Here is a 19752-nt window from a genome sequence, read left to right as displayed (position 1 = left end):
CACCTTCCGCACTGCTCCCCCAACCCCCTTCCTCGCCAAAACATTTGGCCTTTTGAACTTCACATGTAAGTTTCAAAGAGAGATGAGAAATATAAAGAAGAAAGGAGGAGAGAAGAAGAGGCAGACATGCTAAAAAGGCAAGGGAGGCCTTTTTTTCCCACTTAGCAAAGTCAAAAGGAAAACAGGAACTACATCCCGTGACGGCCTTCTACCCTTCTGAGGCATTAAATCTGTCCACGGAAATGTTGTAAGGAAAAAAACTGCACGTGTTTGCACTGTTACACGAAATTCTTTGTGCAGTAACAAAGGGTTCGCTGGTCTCTTTCCTTCCTGCAAGAACACTGCAAGCACGTGAGGCTGAGCTTCCATCCAAGGGTGGCAGTGAAGCCCCTAGCCCGCTCGCTCCTGGAGAGAACAGTCTCCAGTGGGAACCACGCAACTGCCATTTCTCCCTGGAGCAGGGAAGTCGGGCCCCTCGAGGCAGAAGAGGACAACCTTGCACAAGGCCATCCCCCAGCTGATAGAAAGAGTTCATTGCAGCTTCGGAGACCCACTCCCACCACACTTCAATCTTTTTTTTTTTTTTTTTTTTTTTTTAATTTATTTATTTATTTTTTGGGGGGGTACACCAGGTTCAATCATCCGTTTTTATACACATATCCCCATCTTCCCTCCCTTCCTTGACTCCCCCCCCCATTCAATCTTATAGAGAAGTCGAGGCCCCCTAAAAGCAAATGTCCTGCCCAGACTCACCCCCTAGAGTCAGAGCTGGCGCCCAGGTTTCTCAAGAAATAATTTTGCCAACAACTGTTCCCACTTTCCCACTACTATATTCCTTCTACAATTCTGTTTGTTCTTCTGAACACATTTTTCCTATCGGTTTTACCCAAATAGTTCGTATACCCAGAATATGCAGTCAGCAACTAATTTTCATCTTTCAAAAACAGAAATAGCTGTCACAAAGACAGCTATCTGTCTAAATTTTAAACAAATAGATAAACACGTGTGTGTGTTCTTCTTTGTTAGACAAATTTCCCCATAGTCACCAGAAGTGAGATAAAAGTTGAAATCTGTGATAACAGCTATCAGCATCTCTTCTGATGAAACTGTTTCGAGATGTCTTATCTCAATAAATAACCTGCCAGTAACAAAAGCAGGAGATGGATTTAAGGCAAGATTTAACTATAACACACTTGAATTGTAGTAAATGTGTTGGTGCTACAGTTCAGCTAATGGCCTCTTCATGAGATGCTGATGCAAAAGCAAGGGTCACAGGTGTTGCTGCATTTCATCTCCAGAGAGATGTAGAGGGTCCCGTAGAAGGGGGATATGAAACCTGTAAGCCCACCAGAGCATGCTTGCTTGGAAAAGGTCTGTTCTTTAATTGTCTCTCCAAGTATGTGTCTCTAGATCAGTAGCCACATTCGGGGAAAAGGCTAGTGAGGTTACTGACAGTCAGAAAACCAGGCTGGAACAGGCTCACTGCACCCGCGACTGAAGACAGGACATGGGTGCTGTGGTGGAAGGGGGGGATTTGGAGTCGCCCTGTGATTTCTCCCAGGCTGAGCCGTCAGCTTTATTAAGCCTGAAGTTAATTTGACTGCCTCGAACCTGGGCCCCCTGCATTGGGAGTGTGGAGTCTTATCCACTGGACCACCAGGTAAGTCCCCAAACCATAACGTTTTAATTCTCAAATTTAAGGAGAAAAAAAGATGTAAGAAATCCTCCAAGATAATAGTCAAGGATAAAAGGAAGCCATTCTATCATTCTAGAAGATTCCTGTCATTCTAGAAGAGGCTCTGCTATCCCAAGACCTGTTTAAAAAATATAAATTCAATGAGTTTTATCAATTTTAACAATCTGTAACTCAAGGGGGTTTTTTAAAGTACGAAATATATCATACTTACTTGATTATTAGTAACAATAAATTTATAGACAACTGCACATCCTTTTTTCATCCTGGAATACATACTCAATTTCCTGGACAAAGTATTTGCTAACAGCTAATTTTCAAAATGAGGGCTATGACATGAATACACAAAACTGGAAAGTAAGAAGAGACACATGAATACTGTAACAAATCTGTAACGAGCCTTTGAGGAGCATAATGCCTCATGCTGTCAGCAATTCTATTTTAAAGGAGATTCAAAAAGTGCAAATCTATCATATCGCTGATATCTGGACAACCAAAGACCCTATTCATCACTCTCAACAGTCCAGCTGTTACCAGCTAAAACAGTCTCAGGATTTCTAAAACTGACAAGAGCCAGGGTTTCTGAAAGCAAGCCTGTCCTGTCCCCAAGTTCTTGTTTCATTGTTGTAGAAGTATGGAGAAATTCTGACAAAATGTTAGAGATAACCCTTCTTTCCCTGCTGATGTCCACTAAACACACACAGAGCAACCTTCAAAGGAAGACTTCAGCAAACAATACAACTATTTGCTTTTTCCCTGGTTGGGGATGTGTAGCATATAGGAAAAAGGAACCTTTCCCCTAGAAATACGTGTCAACGTTACATGTCACAGAAAAAAAAAATTTTCTCAACCACAATCATAATGCCAAAGGAAGAGGGCCCTGCAGGGAAGGAACTATCAAAGTCACACACACCCTGAGTGATACAGAAACACAAGCAAGACTGCCTCCATGAGCAATCCTTTATTTGCAAAAAACTTGACTGGATAGTGTTCCCTGTTGTTGGAGGAAGGTTTTCCAAGAGAATTTTAGGATAAAAGGCTTAGTGACTGTATCAGCAAAAACCATTTTGTTTGGTTTACATCTCGGGAGGGTCAACATCTTCAGATGTTCAACCTTCTCCCAGACTAAAAAGTTTATTTTTATAAAAGTGCTCAAAGGACTTGGGGACAGACAAACCCAAATCCCTTCACTGCCTTCCCCTTCCTGTGGCCTATGCCGCCATGCAGCAAACTTCCCCAGACATCCTGAACTCTTATTTTCTTGAATTAACTGGCCCAGTAGACAGAAGGTAGGTTTTGGAGTCAGAGAAAGCGGGTTTAAATCCTGGGTCTGCTACTCACCAGCTCTGGGACACTAGGGATTCTGAATCCCTGCATTCTCTCCATAAAATAGAACAAATATAGTTTATAAAACATTTAGCCAGTTCCTGGAACAGAGGACGTATCCAGTAAAGGGCAGCTATTATAATAATTAGTTTTGCTGACTTCACAGGGTAAAGCATTCATCAAGGACGGAGCACAAAGTGGGCAGCTTATTAAAGGAATCTCTCTTTTCCCTTCTTTGTCCACAGACAGCACTATTTCCCCCAGCGGCCTTTGCAGAATACACTGGAACTCTTTGCAGTCTCCAGCTCAGTGGGAGATGTGAAAGGGTTATGCTGGTATCCTGGTGCCACTTCTGCCGCTGTTTTACCCCACACACATACACCATTTGGGGACCCCTACCACCCACTTATACTATTCTCCCACTCTGGGTGCAGTCAGCTCCTCTGTTCCATACAGGCTGCCTTCCTCCACATCTTCAGCACCTGGTTCAGTTTTCTTCTCCAGCCCACTTCCCCCAGCCTCCAGTTCAAATACCTATTTGCAGTCTGGGCCTTATAATTCCTCCATCTCTTCAGCTTTCCTACCATCTCCCCCAGTGTACCAACTGCTCATGTGGTCCCTGCGAAACTGCAGGCCATGCACAGCAAGCTACAGTGTCCGATCATCTTACTATCCTCTGCCACACTGAGCCCAGAGCCCAGGACCACTTGGTGCGCGTAAGCATTTGTGGAGTGAAGGCCTCTGAAGTCAGACCCCAGGGATGAGAAAAATCAGTTAAAGCAGGTTCATCATGGTAACTAACCAGAAGTATCATTGAAAGTAGCACAAAACCATGACAAATTTTCCAGCTGCGTTCAAAGAAACACAGGTTAAACAGGAGTGCATTTAATTTGGTTTACCCCAAAGCTGCTCTACTTTGTTGGGAAGGACATTCATTTTCTTGGACTTCATGTGAGCAAAGAAGAATCTGTAGTTTGCTGGACTGAGGCTCTAAAACCCCTGTAAACATGCCAGCTAACAAGAACACCTCCCCTAGGGGCTCAACCGCAAATACGGGACTGTCAGCATTGGTCAGGAGCCTTGAACTCTAAACCCACAGGCTCAAGAACTCACTCAATGAAACATATCAACACCTGGATACAATTTTTCCACCTCAACACTTTATTCCTTTTACTTTTGCCAAAACAAGTTATCTCATCTCCAGGCTCTTTTCCAGTTGTAGCTCATAGAGTATGTGACCAAACCCAGCAACCTTCTCTGGAACCTCTCCTTTTACCAGCTAGCTCTTGAGACAGTGAAGCTGTATGTCATGTGTCCAAGAAGCCACTGTCCCTAAAGCCCATCGAGAACCAGCTGACCAGGTAGGTGAGGATGTAGTAGGGGCCCCAGGGCAGGCACAGAGACACAGGGTTTAAGCCCTGCCCCACCCCCCCAACTTCAAAACTGAACTCCTTCTCTATAACAAGCCACTTGGCTGGCTGCCTTGCTAAATTAAAGAGAAATAAGATCACAAGTTTAAATTCACATACTTGTGACTCTGAAAAACAAAAAATGAAGGATGGTAGCCTTTTTAAAAAAAATACTGGCAACATGAGTTCCATTATTTGAGCTCTGGGAGGATGCTCCCAGAGGAAATCGATCTGTATTATTCCAATATTATCATGATTCTGAGTATTCCTTCTAGAAAGAGCTACTGTCATTAAGATCAAACATTTTACGTGCCAGATGAAAAAGTGCTCAAGGAAAGATGAAAGTAACTATTGGGTGGAACTCCTGCTAGCTTCTTTTTTCAACTGTGGTTGACAGTGGCATTTTAAAATGCACACAGTCTCATCTCCCAAGTGACTGTGTGCTAAGTGTCTATATCAGGTGAGCATGGAGTCCCCAGTGGAGCTCCACCTGAGGACAGACTGCCTTGCTGGTTTCTGCAGTCTCCAGGGAGTACATCCACTCCCCTCCATGGAGGCCATTGGAAGCTAGTGTCAGACAGCCAAGGAGAATGCCGTGCTGTGATCACGTGAAATGGGACTGGAGTTGGAAACTGGAAAATGGCACTAATTCCACTAAATTTGTAAATCCTGCAACAGGACTGACTACTGTATAAACACTACTTGACCAAAGGCTTTCTTTACCTTGAACTCAAGGTCCTTACTATAATTAACACAATCATTAAAGTTAAAAGAAAAAAGAAAAAAACTAAAAAACTACCTTTAATCACAATTAATCCTAAATGGCCAAAATTAGCACAGGTATTTTGTACTTCTGCATAAAGGAAACGGGAAAGACTCAACCTTTAGGATTTCTGTGGAGGTTTCCTTCTGATTTGAACTTACAACCAAAGAGCAATGTTTATTTGAAAGAGAGAAACAAAAAAATCCAATTGAAAGACCCATTAAGATTCAAACTGGACCAACAGACAGAAGAAATGAGGCCAGTTCAATATTCAAAGATTCAGTGACCATTAGAACAGACTTATAGTCCCAATTTCTTTTTTCTCTCCTAAAAGGTCGCTGTAAATACTACCCTAAATTCTGGTACAGTAGTGAGAAGCCTGAATTAAAGAGGCAAGAAAATAAGATTTTAAGTTCCAGTTACTGACTTCTGGGGAGTGAATTTAGGCAAGTCATTCTACCACTTTGAGCCACAGTACAGAAAACAAGTCTTTATAATGAGAATGGAGTAGAATATCTTCTGAGTCTAAGAAAACTGCCTGGAACTTGGGTTTCAGACTCAAGTTTGAACCCCCAGCTCTGCCATTATTGAAATATGTGAACCAGAAACAAATTATTTAACTAGTCTCTGTATCAGGTGCACCATCTGAAAAATGGGGCAACCTCAATATTTCACCAAGTGCAGGAAAGTCACACAAGATGAATTTGAGCAGTACTTAAATTCCACTTAAGAGGCTATTAGGGGATGGACAGGCACAGTATTAAACAATCATGGGGACTTCCCTGGTGGTCCAGCGGTTAAGACTCCACACTCCCAACGCAGGGGGCCCGGGTTTGATCCCTCATCAGGGAACGAGATCCTGCATGCCATAACTAAGCGTTCGCATGCCACAACCAAAGATCCCACTGGCCGCAATGAAGATCCCGAGTGCTGCAACTAAAGATCCAGCGCAGCCAAATAAATAAATGAATATTAAAAACACTCAATCACACAATGAGAAAATGTTGTTCTTTTTAGCACTTCTTTAGCCTTTGTAAAAACCGTATTACGTTAAGGAGAAAGTTTCTGTTTGGTCTTAAGACCTCTTTAACAAGCCTCTTTAACACGTGCTTACTTTCCCTTTTTTAACAAAGTGAGAGCAAGTCTCAGAGCCACTTAGCGCCTTTAGAAAACAAGTTTATTTTATGGACAGACTGTTTAAAAAATAATTTGCTTTCATCCTAATTATTTTTAAAAATTACCTTTTATTTGAGACAACGGATATCAGTTTTCAATTCAGAGAATCAATATAAAGTTAACTTTTTTTCAATATATGTATTGATGATTACAAAAATGTGACTCAGTGGAAATAATCTGAGGGGTTTACATGCTGCCTACCTTCGAGTTCCAGTGGGGAGTAAATGAGGTAATGGAGGGGAAGGCCCAGCCCATGCCGTGCTCATCTACCCATGGTTGAGGGACAAAGCTTCCGTTAGTGAGGGATCAGAGTAGAGGCCACAGTGCAAACAAAAGCCGACCACGAAGAATGGATGTGAGATTCCAGAACGATGAGGAGACAAAAAATAGCAGGAATGGGTTCTTAAAGTAGGAATCAGAGAAAAGAGGAAAACCCATAGCGGCAGAGTCCGTTAACAGATAGTTACTGAGCCAGACTACATGCTCATCGCTGGTGAGAAAACCTGGTGCAGTGCATGCCTTTTACAGTCCAGGACAAAGCTGTCAAAATGGTCAGTCTCATTTCGAAGAGCCTCGAATGCCAAGCTAAGGATCATCATGGTGGCAGATCCGTAAAGTCTTTGGACATTTGTTCAGTGCCTAGTATCTGCGAGGCGTTTGAAAAATATTTGCTGAAGAAATGAATTTCAGTTTAATGGTATTTTTTTACTTTAGCCACAGAGAAGTACACACACACATTTTTTTTTTTTAATATGATGTCTTCCTCTTCCCTCCTTCCAGTACCAAAAATCACACCTCACCCCAGCTAAGGTAAACTGCCGCTTCCATCCCAAGGTCCCGCATCTGGGAGTGGAGAAGAGTCTACAGATCAATCTAAAGCCATCAGTCTTTAGATGTAAACAGGGATATGAAACCCAAACAACTTCTTAGCAGTTCTTTAGGACTTCCTTGGTGGTCCAGTGGGTAAGACTGCAGATCCTGCATGCACACCGCAACTAAAAGACCCCACATGCCACAATTAAAACCTGGTGCAGCTTTAATTAATTAATTAATTAATTAATTAATTAAAGCCATCAGTCTGGGCTTTCACATTCTCTCTGCCTTTCCAAGGAAAGCTGCTGCTTCCATCAATGCTGCCTTTATGTCAAACTTGGATCATCTAAATACTAGATCCAATCAGATTCAAGCTGTCATCCCCCAGGGACTTGCTTCTTCAAGAAAACAAGTTTGGCTTGACTCTAGGCAAAAATTTTTCCCAACCCAGCATCCTACAGAAATTTTGCAAAGCAAGTGTAAACAGGGAAACGAAACCCAAACAACTTCTTAGCAGTTCTTTCCCTCCTCCCATGCCTGCCCCGATCCTGAAAACCCTTGCTCTTTTTCCCTTCTTCTTCCTTCTAGTCCTAATCTACTATGATCTCTGAAACAACTAATTCAGAGCAATGCTTTAGAAAACTTTGTGTCTTGCCCATCTACCCCCAGTGAGAGTCTTCTGAGATATTTAGAAATATTCTTATAAGGTTAGTCCAATTTTCATCCTTTCTTGGAGGATGAATGAGTCTTAAAAGTCAGTTACCTTTTTTTTTCTATCATATATTGACTTAACAAGATTGCAATATAAGAAGCAAAACCTATACTCAAAATGGAGACATCCAGAATGGAGAGTCCAAATGAACATTTTCTTTCAGAGAGATTCTCCAGATGGCGAGTTGGAAATGTGACAAATGCCTCACTGCGTCTCCACACATCATGTTTGCTCCACTGAAATTTATTGAGATCAACCAACCCCTCCTTCCTTTGCATTTCAGATGAAACTCCCCTTTTGGTTCTATGATTCAAGTCTTCATCCACCTAATGAAGATAAAAATAGGCAATTCCAAACACCTTCTTGCTTCTACCTTCCTCTCCTCCCACCATCTTCTTTTCTTCCATCATCACTCTCATCAAAACGCTGTTATAAAAAACCAAACAAAACAAAACAGGGACTTCCTAGGTGGTGCAGTGGTTAAGAATCCACCTGCCAATGCAGGGGACACAGGTTCAATCCCTGCTCCAGAAAGATCCCACATGCCGCAGAGCAACTAAGCCTGTGCGCCACAACTACTGAGCCTGAATTCTAGAGCTCGTAAGCCACAACTATTGAGCCCATGCACCGCAACTGCTGAAGCCCGAGCACCTAGAGCCCGTGCTCCACAATAAGAGAAGCCACTGCAATGAGGAGCCCGCGCACCACAACAAAGAGCAGCCCCCACTCACCGAAACTAGAGAAAGCCGGTGTGTAGCAACGAAGACCCAACACAGCCAGTAAATAAGTAAATAAATAAATAAATAAATTTATGTAAAAGAAAAACAAAAACACCAAAATGCTCTTACGCATTCCCTGGGTATTTCCACTCTTCCTCTCAAAACCCACACAATCTGTTATGCTAATACTGAGCCTGTCCCTCAGGACATTTCTCTGGGCAGATTCAACCAAAGAGTCATCCTTTTTCCTAAATACAGACCTAAAGTTAGAGGATATAAAAGCTTCAATGGCTCTTTAAAAGTCATGTACTCAGCCTCTTTCATTTCATCAACCAAGAAACTATATCTCAGAAAAGTAACATGACTTGCCCCAGGTCACATGACTCCTTAGTGGGTTTCTGGAATTACATATAGAATACAATTAAATCAAATTGTATGTAATTATATGTAAAATTTGGAGTGTACATGCCTGTGTATATTTTTTTCTTTAGAGAGAATCCATAGCTTTCACCATATTCTCTATGTAGTCAAAAATCCTCTCCCAATAAATGATAACCAATAATTGGCTTTATATATACAAAATTCTTCCTAGGAAGTGTCCCGTAATAAACACCAATTATCATAAAACATCTTGACTTCAAGACCAGACAAATAAAATGTTTGACTTCCAAATGCTTCTTGGAAGTTGGATTTGGCACAGAAAATGTTGCAGTTCTAAACAAATACACATACACACACACAAACACACACAAAATGAATGAAAGAAAACATCTTATACATAAAAGGTTATTTTGGTTTGTTAAATAATTAAATCCTGTTTTTTAAGTAATTAAATTCTAAATTACTTAGTGAATTATCTCATTCTTATTTTTTAAAAATAAATTAATGTGAGAATGAAAGTAGTTTAATGTGAAATGTCACAGACTACAGTACTTTCTCAAACCACAGCTGCCTCAAAGAGAGAAATGACACTGAATGGAGTCACAATTGTTTGTTCTACAAAAGGTAAGCTGGCCTAAGTACATACTACTATTTCTCAATCTATCATAAACCCAACCTTAACTAGAGTTTTTTTCTCATATAATTCTATTTCTAATGCTTTCCTGTGATTATCCTATCATTTTAATTCATCTTTAGAATACAGAAAACCAACTTTATTTGCCATTCTCTTTGACTTGTTCAAGTGAGCATTTATTGAATCCCCTTCCATATCGAGGAGGGTGAATTAAGGACTGGGAGAATAAATCAAAGACCTCCTCCTGGAGAAGCAGACGCGTAAGAAGAAGACAAATAAATGTTAACTAGAACAACAACAACGACAACAACAAAACAAAACACAATTAAACCCATGACATGAACAGTGCTGTGATGCAATCCTATGGGAGTAAAAAGAGAAGGGGATAATTAATTTCAACTTACTGTTGGCAGGAAGGTGTGAATTCAGGAGAGCTTATGAGAAGAATGGCATTTAAATCAAGTCTTAGAGTAAATTTTCAAAATGGAAAAAAGGCAGGACTTCAAATTTTCTTTTGTTTTAGGAACAAAGTCTGATGCTCCTCAGAGTAAATGCTCTTTGCTTTAATACAGCTTATCATCTCAACAGAATGCAGAAAAACCAAAGGCTCGACCTGAAAGCAGTTTTACATATGAGATTTTCTTTCTCTGGCTTCAGATATTTCTTTTTTTTCATTTTTTTTATTTTTTTTTTATTTTTTTGGGGGTACACCAGGTTCAATCCAGATATTTCTAAAATGTGCCTCTTTAACAACATCTATGCTGGTTACCTACGCAGGGAACTATCTTCAGTCAGAAATATCCAAATGAAGCATGAGACTCACTTTTTGCCTTTTGCTAACGTTTCATTTGTCAAAACTTTGCTTTTTTAATGAAGTCCTTACCCTGCTATTGGTAAATTCATGGAAACCAAACGGCCTGGGATGCAACCTCAGCTCCACTACTTACTTACAAACTCCACGATCAGGCTACTTACCTGTCTATACCTCAGTTTCCCTGTCTGTAAAATGAAGATAATAACAAAACCCACCTCATGTGGTTCTCATGAGAACGAACTAAATCATTACACATAAAATGCTTGAAACAACACCCAACATAAGGTGAACCAACAATAAATGTAACATGTTACCAAGAAGAAATCTTTTCTAAGAGTTTATTTCTAAAGTGCTACATCAAGTTAAAAAGAAAAAGTTTCCCATCCAACTGCACTTTTATTAAGCTGATTGACACTGTATTTACTTTCAGAGAAAGATGCCTTAACAAAAGGCTAAATTTGATTCCTAAACAGTAGTGGAAGTAACAGAATTTACTTCAGAAGGTCCATGACATAATTAGGGATAAAACAAGTAGAAATATATTATACAATAAACAAATTTAAAAATTCACCAAAGTTAAGATTGACAGCTAAAGTAATAGTCTTCCTCCCTTTTTCTTTTTATTTATTTATTTATTTATTTATTTGGCTGTGCCGGGTCTTCCTTGCGACATGCGGGATCTTCAGTTGCAACATATGAACTCTTAATTGTGGCATGTGGGATCTAGTTACTTGACCAGGGATTGAACCTGGGCCCCCTGCATTGGGAGCCTGAAGGCTTAGCCACTGGGGTGACCAGGGAAGTCCCTTCCCTTTTTCTTTTGTTCTTTATTCTTTTACAGCCAAATCCTCTGCTTATCCATTTTCTATGTATCACACAGGAAAAGATTTTGAGATCATTGTAGACTTACTCACAAACATTTGACCAAAAAAACAATAAATTTTTCTTTTTAAGCAAGCAAAGAATTAGAGTTGAGCAAATTTTATTGTCTGTCCTTTTCCATGGTGTTGCAATCCCTACGCAACCAATGTCCTAACAAGCTGAAGAGAATTTGGCTGGCTCACTCATAGCAACAAGGGAAATATAATACAGGCTGTAGATTCTGATAAGAACTAGAGCAGATGAATGTACCAGAACTCAGTGAGCATCCTTGCATAGTCCTCTGCCCACAGCAGCTGAAATTGCACCACCTCAATGCTTAGTGCAGGAGTCAAAGAAATCTGGGGCTCACTGGCTGGGTTCAAATCTTAGCTCTGCCACTTGCAAGGTGTATGGCCGGGGACATGTTAGTTAACCTGTTTCTTAGTCTGCAAATTAGGGATAATAAGTGGATTTGTTGTAAAAATTAAAATAGAATAGGATTTGAAAAGCATTTGTAATAGTAATTGGCACCTGGTGCTATTTAACAGTGTCTATTAAATAAATATTGCAATAACTGGCACTTAAGATTATTTCCACATGCAGATATGAAGCAGGCTTCAGTTTTAGTGTATGCCCTCTCCCAGAATAGTTAAATTAAAACAAATTTTCAGCAAGATCTTTAAAATGTGATACTGAGGTAATCGACCACAAAGGAGCATTATATTTTACTTTCATCATTTCTTTAACATTTAGATAGTAAATAAAAATGTACTTGGATTTGAGAGTATTTTAGAAATGCAAAAACCACACATCTATTGGTATTTTCTAGATTTTCAAAAGGTTCATAATTAAGGAGTCTAAGGCAATGTCCATTTAATTATTTTAGGAGCTAAAAATCAAAACTGCAAAGATATTAATTTACAATCACTCTGAATATAGCATAAGCAACTTGGTTTATGGGAAGAAAGATCCCCTAAAAAATTTTAATGGAAAAATATTCCAACTTCTCTCCGTGTAAGGTAAATACTACAGAAGATAATAAAAAGCTGTGTTGCTGAGTTTCGTTCATTTTTAATCATGTAAGCATTGAGACTTCCTAGAGCAGAGAGTGAAGACAACCAAACCCTGATCACCCTTTTCCAATCCTAAGCTATTGTCTCACATTGTCTTACATAATATGCTCTAAGTCAAAAGGCGTCCAGGGTCAATTATAGGTCTCTATTTACATGTAAATTGAGGGTTGAGATTTCAAATGCTCATCTGGAGGAGAGACACACATCACATGTGTCCCCTTCACCATCAGATACATCATTCTGGAACACTAGATGGGTCCCTGCAAGGTGGGTCCCTGCAAGGGGGCTCATGAATTACTCTGACGACAGTAGCAATTCTTACCCCTTAAATGAACTGTCATCGAAGCCTGGTCACTCTGATTCTACTACCTTTTCTCAATACCAATGTACTCTGTGTATCCAAAGTTTTCTCAAAATTCTATCATGAATTAATTTAATGCATAAAGCACTGAGGCTCCTATAAAAGGAGGACTTGGGGGAAAAGCTGACAATGAAAATATTGTATTTGAAAATTATTATACCATCACAGGAGGTTCTACTCCGGAACCTTCTCCATGTTTTCACACTTTCTTTGATTTTGGAGAAATGTCTCAAGAGAATGATAGGAACAACAGAAAACCTCCGTTAATTTTGTGGTTGGTTTGAGGAAAACGTGCCGAAACGGTAACAAAAGGGGAAATGACAAACTAAGTACTTTTTTAGTTGGGACTTAAATGTTGTCTGAAAAGAAGATCAAAACTTAGGTTTGGGTCCGAAACTTTTGTTAAAAGAACCAGTAAAACTCTGCTTTTGAACTTGGAGAATTTTGTGAGTTTTTCTTTGTGGGGAGGTGGGGATCGGGTCTTAGAAAGTGACTCGCTGATTTTCATCACCAAGGAATTTTTTTAAATATCAAATTTGTCCTCTATTATATGAACGTATATACCACTCACTCACTCTGTTGTGTTACTGAAAAGTCTTGGTTTTAAAAGCTGATGGTATCGCTTTTGCAAAAGACACGGACCAATTATTTCCAGTGCCTCCTCTCTTTCTTTATCTTTTTGCTTCTTTGTTTCTTTCTTTCTTTATCTTTCTCCCCCTTTTCCTTTCTCTTTCTCTGATTTTCTTTTATCTTGTTTATTCCCTTCTTTTTGATAAGTGCTGAAAAAGGGGCACCTACACACAACCCTGGCACTGGCCCACGCCTCAAGGACCTTCCATTTAGCAACGCTCTGGGAGTTGGGAATCATTGTAATAAAACACAACCAGACGCGCTTTCGCCTGATCCCGCAGGTTTCCTCCCAGTCTGCAGACACCCGTCTTCAACAGCCCGGCCTCACTCCGGCCAAGGAGCCGATTCCCAGGCCACCCGGCCAGGAGGCGCTGTGGATCAATACCCCCGTGGCCACCGGCAGCCGGAACCTAGCCGTCCCTCCCCCACCACCGAGCTCAGCCTGCCCGCCGAGCTGCGAGTTCGGCGCCGCCCGCCGGGGTTACTCTCGGTCATTCCGCTGCACCATCTCGCTCCAGCTTCCCCCATCCGTGCCCGGCCTGAGGCTGCCCCAGGGGGCGATCAGCAGAGGGCAGGAAGATGGGAGGCAGGGGAATGGGCACCTCAGCTCCAGCTTTCCGCGGGCCCTCCTTCTCTCTAAGTCTAACGTTTCTTAAAGAAACAAAACTCCAGTCCCCACCCCACCCCCCTTAGTTGCGTCAGGGATACCAGCTCCGGGGAGCGTACGGAGACCGTAGAAAGGACCCCCAGGTCACACAAAGCCCCCGAGGCCTCAAACGAGCACTAGCGCTACGGACCCGGTTTGGGACACCTCCCAGTCGCGTGCTTGGGGAACAAGAACGCGCCGCTCCAGTCCGGGGGCGCAGGGGACCGATCCCCAGACCAGAGCCCAACTCAGACTAGCTGCTTAAGAACTGAGTGGAGACTGAGGGCTGGCATTTGTCCCGGTGGGCGCCGGCCGACCCGCAGCCAGAGAGGATTCCAGCCGGCTCAGGCGCTTCCAAACAAAGGGAAGAGCTCAGTGCCAGACCTGCCACTCTCCCCACTCCGGCAGCAACGCCCCCAGCACCACCAGCAGCCCCCGATTCCACTGCGCCCCAGGTACTGCGCTCGGGTCTCCGCGCCCAGAGATGCTTCCCGGGCTCCAACGCCGGGCGAACCCTGAGCGCAGCGGCGCCGCGTCTTTGGGTCGCTAGAGCTCATCCTAGAACTTCCTGCCCCCGCTTACGCCCCCCACCATTGGCGCTGCAGGAGGTGGGGATGTGGGGGTTCGGACTAAAGCCCCCGAAACCCAGCGCTTCCCAAAGTCCCCTCGGCCCTGAAACAAAAACAATTAATGCCCAAGTCACCAGAGAGTCTCTTACCTGTTTTCCACTTTTTTTGTTTGCGGCTTTTTCCCCCACCCCTTGAAAAACCCTTCAGGGAAAGAAGGAGGGGAAGGGAGCAAAGCGCCGCGAAAACTGGCTGCGGTGGCGCTGGTCGCGCGGGGCCCCCTGTTCTGCCCACCTGCGCCCGGGGAGAGAGGTGTCGGCGCGGCTCCGCTGGGCCCGGCCGCACTCACTCTTCCTTGGAATTACCGGGCTTCTGCCGCGACTAGTTCCTTTTATAGATTCGGCGGCGCTCAGCGCAGGGGTTACTATCGGTCAAAGCCTGTTCTCTCGCTCCTTCCCCGCCCCCTTTCCCGGCCTCTGTTTATGTAGTTCAGTCACTCAGCAGAAAGCACGTGGAGTCTCGCCCCGCCCCTTAAACGGGCGACGTCTTGCCGCGCGTGGGGCTGGGGGCGGGAGGAGGGACCTGAAGGGGGTGAGGTCCTTGGCCTGGGTCCGCAGTCCGCGGTCCGCGGTGCACGGTCCTCGCCCCTTACCCGCCGGCCCACCCAGGACCAGCGGGAAACGCCGGACTTGGGGCTGCGCCCACCAGAAACTCTCTCTTATCCAGGTTCAGGGCAGCCAGCAGCACAAGTGGAAATCGCTTCCTCTAAACTCTTGCTTTCAGCAATTTTTGCTTCGTTTGCTCATTTACTCAGTCGGAGGGACTTGGAGGGCGGAGGGGTAAGGGGGGAGGGGAAGAGAACAAGAGGCTGAAACCCCTCCGGTTGCCAACCATTTAGTCTTTTTTTTTTTTTCCTTTCAAATGCCCGGGGCATGGGAGAAGGCGGATAGCCCTCTGGATGATTGGCTGGTGTTGTTTCCGCCATAAACCCTGACTTTGGAATTCAAGAGGCGACTTACTGCTTTTGCGGTTCCCACCTGGGCCTCCCAGGTCCCCAAAAGGACCCCTGAAAATGGTCTCGCTCCTTCTCTTAGCAAACTGGGGGGAGGAGAAAGGCCACAAAAAACCGAGCATCACAGTGGTCAGCGTCCCAGTGATAGATGAATACATAGGGCTTGTATTTAGGTTTCTATAGACTCACAGAGTGCAGCTAGAGAATCGCAGTCCTGTAAAATTTCATAACCATTCCAGCTCTCCAACTTCTTCCTCTGGCTTTGGCTTTGACAGTCAGAAGCAAGACGGCCCATAACATTTGAGGAACAGAAGCAAGTGTACAAATGGAGGCCCACATACTTTAAATATTTAACTCATAAGTCATAACCAACAAACTGTAAAATATGTCTCCTACCTTGACAAAGACACCTTTGGAGCAACCTGGAAGGGCAGATTCAAATTCAGACTCTTCACACTTTGACTTGAATTTTGTCAAGAAAAGTAGTAAAGTGGGAAAGCTGGCCCCCAGACAACTTCTCTTCCACCCCCAGCTCCAACATATTCCAGAAGAACCTCCAGGTGTGTGTGTAGGCCCCTAGCTGCATCAGCCCCTCCACACTACAGTCCAGGCCACAATTTGAACCCAGGTCCGCATGTCAGTGGTTCTGTCAACACTCAGGATGGATCCAGTGAGGAGGCCCATGCAGGCCCTGGAAGTGCACTTAGCTCAAGGAATTCTGGCGTCCTGGCAACTCGTAACTGTGGTGGCCTGGCCCCTAGGTCCTGTGGACTCTTCACCCTTAGGAAGGGATGAGGTTTGAGGTGGGCCACAGCCAAGCTTTCTGAAGCTCAGGGCCCACGAAAGGAGTCCCTCTTGCCTGGGTCAAAGGACAACCCTGGTCAAGAGACTGGGTTCTGGGGTCAAATTTGACCAAACCACATGATCCACAACTTTCTGCCTCCAGTTCTTTAACCCATAAAATAGAATATATATGCTCTCCCTGCCTCACAGGGGTTTTCTGAAAGTGCATTTTGTTCATTTGAGCTCCTGCGAAGAATGGCATTGTAAACAAAGAGGGTGTTGGTAGCTATTAATGTCATTTTCTGGTGCCAGTCATGGCCTATAAAGATTTTCCCATACTAAAATTTTAAAACTCCAGGTCCAGCAAAGAGTTCAAAGTAATTTCTCTGACCCTCTAGATATACAGGAAAGCTCCTGGAGGGGGTGTGACCATTCCAAGTGTGATTTGTGGGAGTGATTATGTCTCTTTGACTCTCCATCCCCTGCCCCACCCCATCCTCCACCCACCTATTACAATGCTTAAAATCCTACCACCAAAAGCATTCTTTTTGGAACCGAAGGCTGTAGTTCCCAAGAGCACCCCTACTAAAGTTATCCCTGAGATTGTTCTCCTGGGGAATGAGTGACAGTAAGTCCTATACAAATGAGACAAAGAGAGGCTGTTGGAGAAAGGAGATGAGGCCAAGAAGGAGATGAAAGCCCAAGAGAGGACAACCATTGATTCTAAATGCACAAAGCCAAATGTGATCACTTTTAATCAAGAACAATCTACGGTATCAAGAATCTGCAATGTACACTGTACATTGCAGTGTACATTCATTCTGCAATGAATACATGAACACACTATAATGTTTGAAATAGGCTTATTAGTCGTGTTGATGTCTACCAATAAAAGAGCCCAAAACCCAAAGAGGTTAAGTGATTTGGCCAGGGGACACAAGGACCTAAGTCTGCTGGCACCAAACCCACACTTTACAAGTATGACAGGTTCATATGACAAAAATACTTAATTCCGAAAGTTAGAGGTTAAGAGAATGTGTCCTTTGAGAAAGTGTAAAAGTGGGAATTCTCTCCCTTGAATGTCACAGGTCAATTTGTTCCTGAGTATGCTTCAGTGAGCTTTCCTCCAAGTCCTTCAATTCCTGCTAATGCCAACACCAATATTCCAGGTCCCCACCCTAGGTGACCCTTTCCAAACAAGTAGAATGGCCCTTCTTTGTTGTTGTGGCTCCGGAGAAGCCATTCTGTCAGTGTAGCCTGGGTGTCTTGAAGTTCTATTCTGAGATGACCGTGGAATCTTTTAATTACAGAATTCAGGCAGTTGTGGCCTTGGAGACCCTGCTAGAGGTCATGAAGCTACAAATTATCATTCTGTTGAGACTTTCAAATTAGGGATTACCTAAAAGGTTTTGCTTGGATATTGCTTTGATATAAAATATCTGCTAGTGTACATGTGTACGTGTACGCTAATGGTCTGCATTAGCGTACATGTACACGTTAATTAACATATAAAGTATTTTCACCACACGTGTTTTTGGTTGGTATGCATACCATACTGTTTGATTCCTGGAAACTGAAAAAAAAATAGAGTATTACAGGAAGTCAGTGAAGAATAAAACAAAGTATTCTAAAAATAACTTCTCAAGCAGAATTTATTACAATTAAGAAGACCTAATAGCTGGGCTTTTTGAGAATTCCTGAAGAATGACAGGTGCCTCAAAATTAAAAGAAAAAAAAACAGGTAATCCTCTCCTGTGAAGTGGAATCTACAGTTCATATTTGAGTCAGTTTAATTCCAATACATGGTTAAAAACAAATTCTCAAGCTGTAAATGTTCAAACAAACAAAAAAGGATTTGCCATTATTTGTGGAGTAAACCATGTATTGTATAGGCTTTCAATACCTATAAATTCAATATAATTGGACCGATGCAATCCCCTTCTTTATTAATGTGACTCCTATTGACAAGTAGCAAGATTCAAAACCATTAACTGCTTCTGGACTTGAGTAAGATGTTTGTTCTGCTTGTCATTGGGATCAACAAGTTAGTCTGGATTATAGACAGATATATTCCCCTGAATTACTCCTTGATCAATGAGCTATAATTCTTTTTAAAAGCCAGCCATCCAGCCTGCCTCCCTTCAAGGTCTCCTGCCTTTAAGAACCAAACTGCTGAAAAGATTTCATCTGTGATCGCTCTCTTTTATTCACTCTCCAGCCCATTTCAGGCAAACTCTGGCCCCCACCACTCTCCAGATTCATTAATGACCTCCTTAAAAAGAGAGAGAAAGCAGTATATGGGCTTTCTTTCTTATCATTATAAAATATTTTCATGTAGAAAAATAGAAAAATACCTCAAGTGCAGAAAGACCGCTGAATGGGTAAAGCTGATGACCTCCTTTAAGTCCCTGGGCTACCTGATCTCTGATATTTGACACTACTGACCACACCTTCCTTCCTGAAACTAGTTCTTCTCTTGTATTTCCTGAATCTGGTTCTTTTCTGACTCTCCTGCCTCTTTAACAACTCTTTTCCTGACTCCTCTGTCCTTGTATAATATCTCCTAATACTGTTTTTCTCTTTTCATTTTTACATGATCCACTCTCTTGGCTTCACATAAACCCTGTATCCCCAGCTCTCATCTCCTTGGTGGGCTCCCAGATGGTGCACCCCCCCATACACGGTGGAGCATCCAGCAGAACCAGTGGTGTGCTCACTCCAACTCAGAATTGCTGACTGTGTATGTATATCTCTTCCCAACTCTGCAATAGGTGACTTCCAATGGGTGAGCTTAAAATCAGCCCATGGTGGGAATATTAACACCATTGAAATCTGATACAATCTGGGCTTTCTTTCCTCCTTTTCCTTTCTCTCTCTCTTTCTTTCTTTCTTCCTTCCTTCCTTTCTTTCTTTCTTTCTTTCTTTCTTTCTTTCTTTCTTTCTTTCTTTTTCTTTCTTTCTTTGTTTCTTTCTTCCTTCCTTCCTTCCTTCCTCTTTCTTTTTTCTTTCTTTTTTTCTTTTCTTTCCTTTTCTCTCTCTTTCTTTCTCTCTTTCTGGAAAGCCAACTTTAACATTTACCATGACAACACTGAATAGGATATTCTGCAACTAAACCCCATACCAATTTTTGTATCTTCCCTTTAAATCTCCCTCCTCCATCTGCATCTAATGTTTTAATGTCATTTAATGACATCCTCGTCCACATAATGACTATGGGAAATTATGGCCATACTTGCTTAACTTCTCACCTCTCTGACCTCATCTTTCTCTTCTCATTCTATGAAGCACCCAAGTCAGGCCAACTGAATCTCCTAAACATCTCTTAAATCTGTCCTTTCCTCTCCATCCCCACTTGTCTAAATCCAAGCCAAAGGACTGGG

At 42.6% G+C, this 19752-nt stretch overlaps 1 protein-coding gene across 2 annotated transcripts in view; it reads right to left on the bottom strand.

Moving 5' to 3' along the window:
- ABCA1 (ATP binding cassette subfamily A member 1) overlaps positions 1-14965 on the bottom strand; it is a 123802-nt gene extending 108837 nt beyond the window's left edge. Inside the window, exon 1 of one of the 2 annotated variants that reach the window (XM_057720426.1) lies at positions 14872-14965. The gene's annotated coding sequence lies outside the window, so the exon portion shown is untranslated. Of the gene's footprint in view, positions 1-14729 lie in introns of both variants that reach the window. The other variant, XM_057720425.1, reaches the window with a different exon arrangement.
- Positions 14966-19752: the final 4787 nt, after the last annotated feature.

This window comes from Hippopotamus amphibius, chromosome 2 (genome assembly GCF_030028045.1).
Source record: "Hippopotamus amphibius kiboko isolate mHipAmp2 chromosome 2, mHipAmp2.hap2, whole genome shotgun sequence".
NCBI classification, from domain to species: Eukaryota; Metazoa; Chordata; class Mammalia; order Artiodactyla; family Hippopotamidae; genus Hippopotamus; species Hippopotamus amphibius.
This window is presented reverse-complemented; position numbering and strand designations above follow the sequence as displayed.